We start from the raw sequence: 6,908 nt of genomic DNA, 5'->3' as shown, positions 1-6,908 counted from the left end.
CCTAATCTTAAAAAATCTTTAGAGGGAAGCATTTTTCTTCAGCTAATAATGTTAAAAAGATTACACTTCCATAGTTTATTTCCTAGGACCGTCAGTTCATTAGAGATGGACTACCACATATACTCAAGTATAAGCTGAGTTTCAGCACATTTTTAATGCCGTTTTTGTGGTAAAATTCAGTGCCTTGGATGATATTTGGGTCAGTTTATACTTGAGTATATATGGTAAATGGCTGATATCATCACTTACCCCCCCCAAAAAAAAATTAAGTCTCTTGATCAAGAGAGAGCTTATGTTGATAAATAATAAAGTTTATGTTTTTTAAAATTATCTTTTAAAATATTTGTCCATGAACTCTTCAAAGCCCCCATATATAGTAAATGCTAATAAGAAAAATAGAGCAGGATAAAGGGAGATGAGATCAGAGGGATCCGATTTCAGTTAGGAATTGAAAGGTTCAAAAGGCCTTAACTAAGAAGTCCCTTTTGGGGAAGGACCTGGGGAAAATGGCAGTTTTCTGTGATCATTAGATTTCTGGGGAAATACAGAATTGCAAGTGAAAAGGGTCTGAAGCAGCTTGCTTAGTGTTTTAAAAGTAGCAGGAGACGTGGGGAAAGGAAGGAGGGGTGTGCCAGTGGGATGATGGCTTATGTGGGGTTGGGGGGGCGTGGTGAGCTGATAAGTAATATGCTTGAATGTTTACTTTAACACATTGCTCTGAACAGTTTTGTTCCATTGTGCTTATCCCTCCATCCTTTCTTCTTTTTCCCATCGAATCTTACAATGTTACAACTCTAGACTTGGATCTGTCTTCAGTTATTTCGGTTAAGACTCACTGAACGCTTTCTTTCCTTCCAGTTTTCTTTTTCTGCACATATCACGATAATGCGTTGCCTTTTTGCGCTCTCATTTGAAATTTTCAGCTCACCTCTTTTGCTTCCTCACTTCTTCTATTTGCTTTAGCTACTCTCTGTTCAAGAGCAAGTGTCCAGTCTCTTCTGAGATCCACTTTTGTCATTTCTTCCATTCCTGTCTCTTTCTCTGCTTTGTGTCATCCCACAGCTCCATTCATTCCTATTCAGCGCAGCTCTTCTGTTCTTGAGATGCACTCTCGACTCGGGTGGGATAGAGTCAGGGCTGAGTTTTGTCTCTCAAGGAGAGCCTGAACTTGCATATTTGAAATTGGTGGTTTGTTCTATAGCTGGTCCCTGACCGTGTAGCTGTTCATATTAAGTCTTTCCATCACCTCTTTTATCAAATTGATGTAATCAATCTGATTCCTATATAGATTATGGTATACCTGATGTGTATAGCCACCATTTATATTATTGTTTCAAACTTTCATATTCCAGCAATCAATATCAATGCAGCTTCATTGCATGTATGATTATTTTCACATCAAAGAAGTTGTAGAATTCTTAAACTTCTTTAGATTTGGATCTTGTGTTGATGCTTAAATTTAAATAATAATTTTATTAATTGGTCTTCCTTATAGGAGTATAAATATTATCCTATAATATAAAACATTCTACTTCAAATTACAACTTAAAATGTTATTTTTTATTATGAATGCAAAACCATCTCTCTTTGATTTGTCTTTGCTGGCATAGTAAAGCATATGGTTGTTTATCTCAGCTCAAAAATACTACCAGTCAATTTCAACACACTAATGCTTAGAATATTGTCGTTTATTTAATTTTTGATGATTTCCAATTTATCTAGGTCCTCACTTTGTATATTCCACATCTCGTTATTAGTAACTATCTCTAGCTGTTTTTTTTCTTATTTTGAGCCACTTCCCATTAGCAAATGAAGATACCAAAAGCTTTGTTCCACCCATGGCATTGATGTCAACTCAGCCCTGGTGGTAACTCTGCCCTAGTGGTGCAGTTGGTTAAGTGCTGGGCTTGAGTTTAAAGACATCAGCCATTCATTGGGGAAAAGATGAGCCTTTCTACTCCTCTACAGACTTAGTCTCTGAAACGCCTGGGTGCAGTTTTATAGTGTTTGATACTCTGTTTTATAGTATCGCTGTGAGTCGAATAGATTAGATGGCTGCAAGTTTGTTTTGTGTTTGTTTCACGTTCTGTTTTGAAGAGGCAGTTCTTCTTCCCCCCTTTTAATCTGAGTGCCTTCTAATCCCAGTGACTCACCTGCTGCCACTGTATCTGATGATGTCCACTGCCATTTCTAAGATTATCAATGATGCATGGTGCTGTTGGCTAAGCGAACCACAAATTTGGTGGTTCAAATCCACCAGCCCTTCCTTTGTCAGTGCTGGGGGCCGTGGGGGTGGGGCGTGGCGGAGCAGAAGGATGATGCTATTTGCTCCTATAAAGATTGATAGCCTTCAGACACCTTATATAGGGTCCCTATAAGTCAAAATAGATTCTAAGACAGTAGCTTTGTGAATTCTTTCAGAAGTTTGCATTTTCTTTCTTCTTAGTCTGGCAGTTCTACTGAGAACTGTCCACCATACGTGTTCTTACTAGTATTTGAAATGCTGGTGGCATACTTTGCAGCATCACAACAACACTCAAAGAACCACAGGACAACAAACTGACAGAGAAGTGGTGGTGTGTATGTTAGTAGAAAAATCTGGGGAGTGCTTGTGCAGATGCTTAAACCAAACCAAATTTGCTTCCCTGCCATCAATATTGACTCACTGTGACCTCATAAGACTTATGACAACTTCTCCAAAGGGTCCCAAGGCCCTTAACTGTGTGGAGGTTCTGGCCACATGTTTTGCCCTTGAAGTGGCTGGTGGGTTCAAACTGCCCATCAGTTAGCCGTTGAGCACTTTACCACTGCGTTACCCAGGCTCCTTTGCAAATATCTCAAACCCCAAACTCACTTTCACTGAGACTGTAGCTCTCTACAGGAGTAGAAACCCTTGTCTTTTTCCCACAGAGCAGCCAGAGGTTTAAAAGTGCTGACCTGGGTGTTGGCAGCCATTGTGTAACCATTACACCCCCAGGACTCCTGCAATGCCAGCTGTGAGCTTGGCCGGGATTCCAGAAGGAAAACCATGGCTCACCGTCTAGATGCTGAATAAAGAGACTGTTTCAAAGAGGAGTTTTCAAAGGAACCCAATACATCAATGTTGATTCTGTAGATGAAAGCAATTTATTTCCTGTATAGTCTTTTATAACACAAATAGAGGCAGTTTTATAATGATTCTTCATTTCTTCATGAATTTTCCTAATGGTAGATATTCTGATTATTTATGTTGTTTTACTTTTATCAGTAATATAGTAATAGCCATTTCTGCCCTTGAATGATAGTCATTTTGCATATACGAGATGAGAACTGCTGGATTATAGACTATGCATCTTAACTTGTTTAGATATTGTCAAATTGCCTTTCAAACTCATTGTATCTGTTTCTTCTCCCCGCTAAAGTGATTGAAAATTCACATTTCCCTACAGTCACATGGTGCTTTTATATAAATGCATGTAAAATAGCAGTCTATCTAAAATATTTTAGGGTTTGTTGTTTATTATCTCTTCAACCTTCTAGATTCCTTCAAAAGATAGAAGCATTTCTGTCTATAAATTTTATAAGGGTAGAGAACATTAGAATATTTTCTTCACTGCTTTGTTCTGGCACTTAAAACAGTGCCTGCTGCACATTAGTTGTTCAAAAACTACTTGTTAAGAGGAAAATATAGTGTCAAACACAGAAGTATTAAAAGCAAATCATCATGCCATACCAAAGTTTAAAAAAATATTAAATCATTTTGTATATTTTTGCCACACAAGTATATATGTGGTAATATATATTCAAATAATTGGAAGAATGCCAACTTCAGGGCCATTTATTATTATAAGGACCCCTGGTGGCCTAATGGGTTACAAGTTGTCCTGCATTTTGCAAGTTCAGTTGTTCGAAACCATCAGATGCTCGGTGGGAGAAAGATGAGGTTCTTTACTCTGCAAAGAGTTACAGTCTCAGAAATCCAGAGTAACATTTCTTCCCTGTCCTATATGGTCATCATGAGCCAGAATCGAGTGGATGACAGTGAGTTGAATTTTGAAGGATTGTACAACAGCTTTTAAGTTGGAATATGAATGTGTGATTAAACTTAGCATCTTTGTTTTTGCAGATAGCTGAATGGATGAGCACAAACTTTAAGGTTGAATCACTGAACAATGGAAATAAATTCCTATAAAAATGTTTTAAACTATAGAGGAAAAAATAGAAGTCAAAGCAGCTCTAACTTGTTATAAAATTTTATTTCTTTAAATGAAAGTTTCAAAGCAAATAATAAGAAATTAACATGCACAAAATCTTAGTAGGATAAAAATATACTTTATTAATATTCTCTGTATTTCATGGGTTTTAAATGTGTCACCAAAAGTCACTAGACATTTTCCTACGAGAGTAAGGGCCTTCTCCGTTTTCTTCACCTGTGTGGCTCCACTTCCTAGAGTGGGTGAAATCAGATCGTATAACCTCAGTGACTCTGGTGAGTGAAAAGGGGTTCAGATAATTTGGACTTACTTATCTTGAGCTTTGAGCCTGATATTTGCCACATTGAGAAAGAGAATTGTTTTTACAAAAGCAAATTAGCCAACCAATAACTCAAATCATTCAGTGAAAGCTAGGCAAGTCTCACAAATGCTCACAACTGAGCCAGTAGATAACATCACGATAAATGAAGTAGAGATTGAACTTGTCTGGGACGTTGTCTTGCTTGGATCCACAATCAATGCTCATGGAAGCGGCAGTCCAGCGATCAAAGGATGCAGTGCTTTTAGTAACTCTGCTTCACAAGAGCTCTTGAAAGGATTGAAAAGCGAGGGTATTACTTTGAGGACTAAGGTGTGCCTGACCCAAGCCATCGTACTTTCAATAGCCTCATATGCCTCTGAGTCAGACATTCAATAAGGAAGGCCGAAGAAGAAGGACTGCCTTTGAATGTGGGTGCTGACAAAGAATCTGGAGCATGCCATGGCTGCCAAAGGAAGAAACAAATTTGTCTCAGAAAACGTACAGCCAGAATGCTCTTTAGAAGAGAGGATGGCATGCCCTGTGTACATTGATCATGTTATAAAGACAGACAGACCCTGGAAAACGATAGCATGCTTAGAGAAGTGGAGGGGTAGAAAAAAAAGCTGAAGACCCTTGACGAGATCGATTGACACAGGGGCTGCAACAATGGGCTCGACCGTAACATCCATTGTGCCGGTGGCGTGTGCTTGTACAGTGTCTCCTTCTGCTGTGTTCGCATTACGGGGAGTTGGGCCAGGCTTGAAGGTGCCTAGTAGCAAAATGACAGCTGCAGACAAGGCTTCCCAAGCATCCTAATCTGTCCCGTCCCTCTTTCCAGTTCGCCAGTCGTAACGTTGGAAGGAACTCCTGTTCCGTTAATGGTCCAACTGCCCAAATCTACTGCGTCTTTCTCTGCCCGCACCCACAATAAGCTTTCGCTTCCGATGATGCAAACAAACGCCACAACTCTAAGAGAATTTAGGGGACGAACATGACTTCTGGTCAAAGCCTCCTGTGGTTTCTCCGTAAACCATTAAATCATTGGGGACTGCTCTTTAGATTGAAGCATCTATAGAAGTCCCCTGCATGAGTTCTGATGGAATTCTCTGCTCCAAAGCACTCGTTCCAACCTTCCAAATCTCAGCAAAAGCCAGTCTCTCCTTTCCAGTTCTGCCTTGCTTTCATCGGCGTCCCTTGTCTACATCACTTCCTGTCCCTTTCTCAGATGCAAATGCCCCAGAACTGGCCAGGTTTCAAAAGCTCTCCCCTAAAGATTCACATTTTCCTATAATTTGCCTAAGCAAATGTTGTCAGTTTCTCTAATAAACTAAAGTCATACTTTTATATTTACCTGTCATAAATAATGGAATCCAGCAAAAGCCAGGTGTTTCTATGTTCTGTTTTTCCCCCTATTTTGCTTAATTATAAATATTTTATGTATGTTTTGGCCAACCCACCTAAGTCATTTCTCCCTTAATCTGATATAATCAAAAGTCGAGTTATTAATCAGAAAGGCTATTAAAGAAAGCTATTCCCTCAGACACTCATTCCACATTAATTAGGGAAACAACCATCAGAGCATTTTAAACTTCTTTGTAATTTTTATCTCTTTTCATAGCTGGGCAGGGGAAGTGAAGACGACTGGTTAATAAGGGAGATTTTGATATTGTACAGGAAGAGGCTTTATCTGAGGAATAGCAAGTCAGGAATTAGCACTTCATTTCACTCCGTCAGAGGAAATAAATTTCAAGTGAATTACAGAGTTTAAAACGTTACAAACCTATTTTTTAAGGAATTGTTGTTGGTCGTTAGGTGCCACTGAGTAAGTTTGGACTCACAGCGGCCCTGTGCGCGGCAGAATGCAGCACTCGGTGGTCTTGCCTCCTTCTCACAGCGGTTCTTCTGTGTGCCCCATTGTTGCAACCACTGTGTCAAGCCACCTTCTCTAGGTGCTTCCTCTTCTTCATGACCCACTGCTTTGCCAAGAACGAAGTCCTTCTCTAGGAATCGGTCTCTCTTCACAACGTGTCCGATGTACTGAGACGGCTTCTCTCCATGTTTGCTTCTAAGGAACATTCTGGCTGTACTTCTTCCCAGACAGATTTGTTTGTGCTATTGGCAGTCCCCAAGATTCTTTGCCAACATTCAAATACATCGATTCTGCTTCAGTCTTCCATATGCACGTCCCTTCTATGAGGCATGGCTCTGTTGGCAGCGTGGTTGTGCTTGCAATTTGAAGCCACCAGTCACGATGCAGGAGAAAGACGGGGATTTCTATTTCTGTAAAGAGAAGAAATAAGTGGAAATACACATCATTGAAACCTCCGGTAAATCACCTCAGACCATTGACCAAGGATGTGAATAGTCTTGTTATCATGCAGAATGCATTAGAAAGTGGATTATTCCGGCTAGAC

This window comes from Echinops telfairi, unplaced genomic scaffold, assembly GCF_000313985.2.
Source record: "Echinops telfairi isolate 266 unplaced genomic scaffold, ASM31398v2 ScPeMD7_7400;HRSCAF=8409, whole genome shotgun sequence".
Taxonomy (NCBI): Eukaryota; Metazoa; Chordata; class Mammalia; order Afrosoricida; family Tenrecidae; genus Echinops; species Echinops telfairi.
This window is presented reverse-complemented; position numbering follows the sequence as displayed.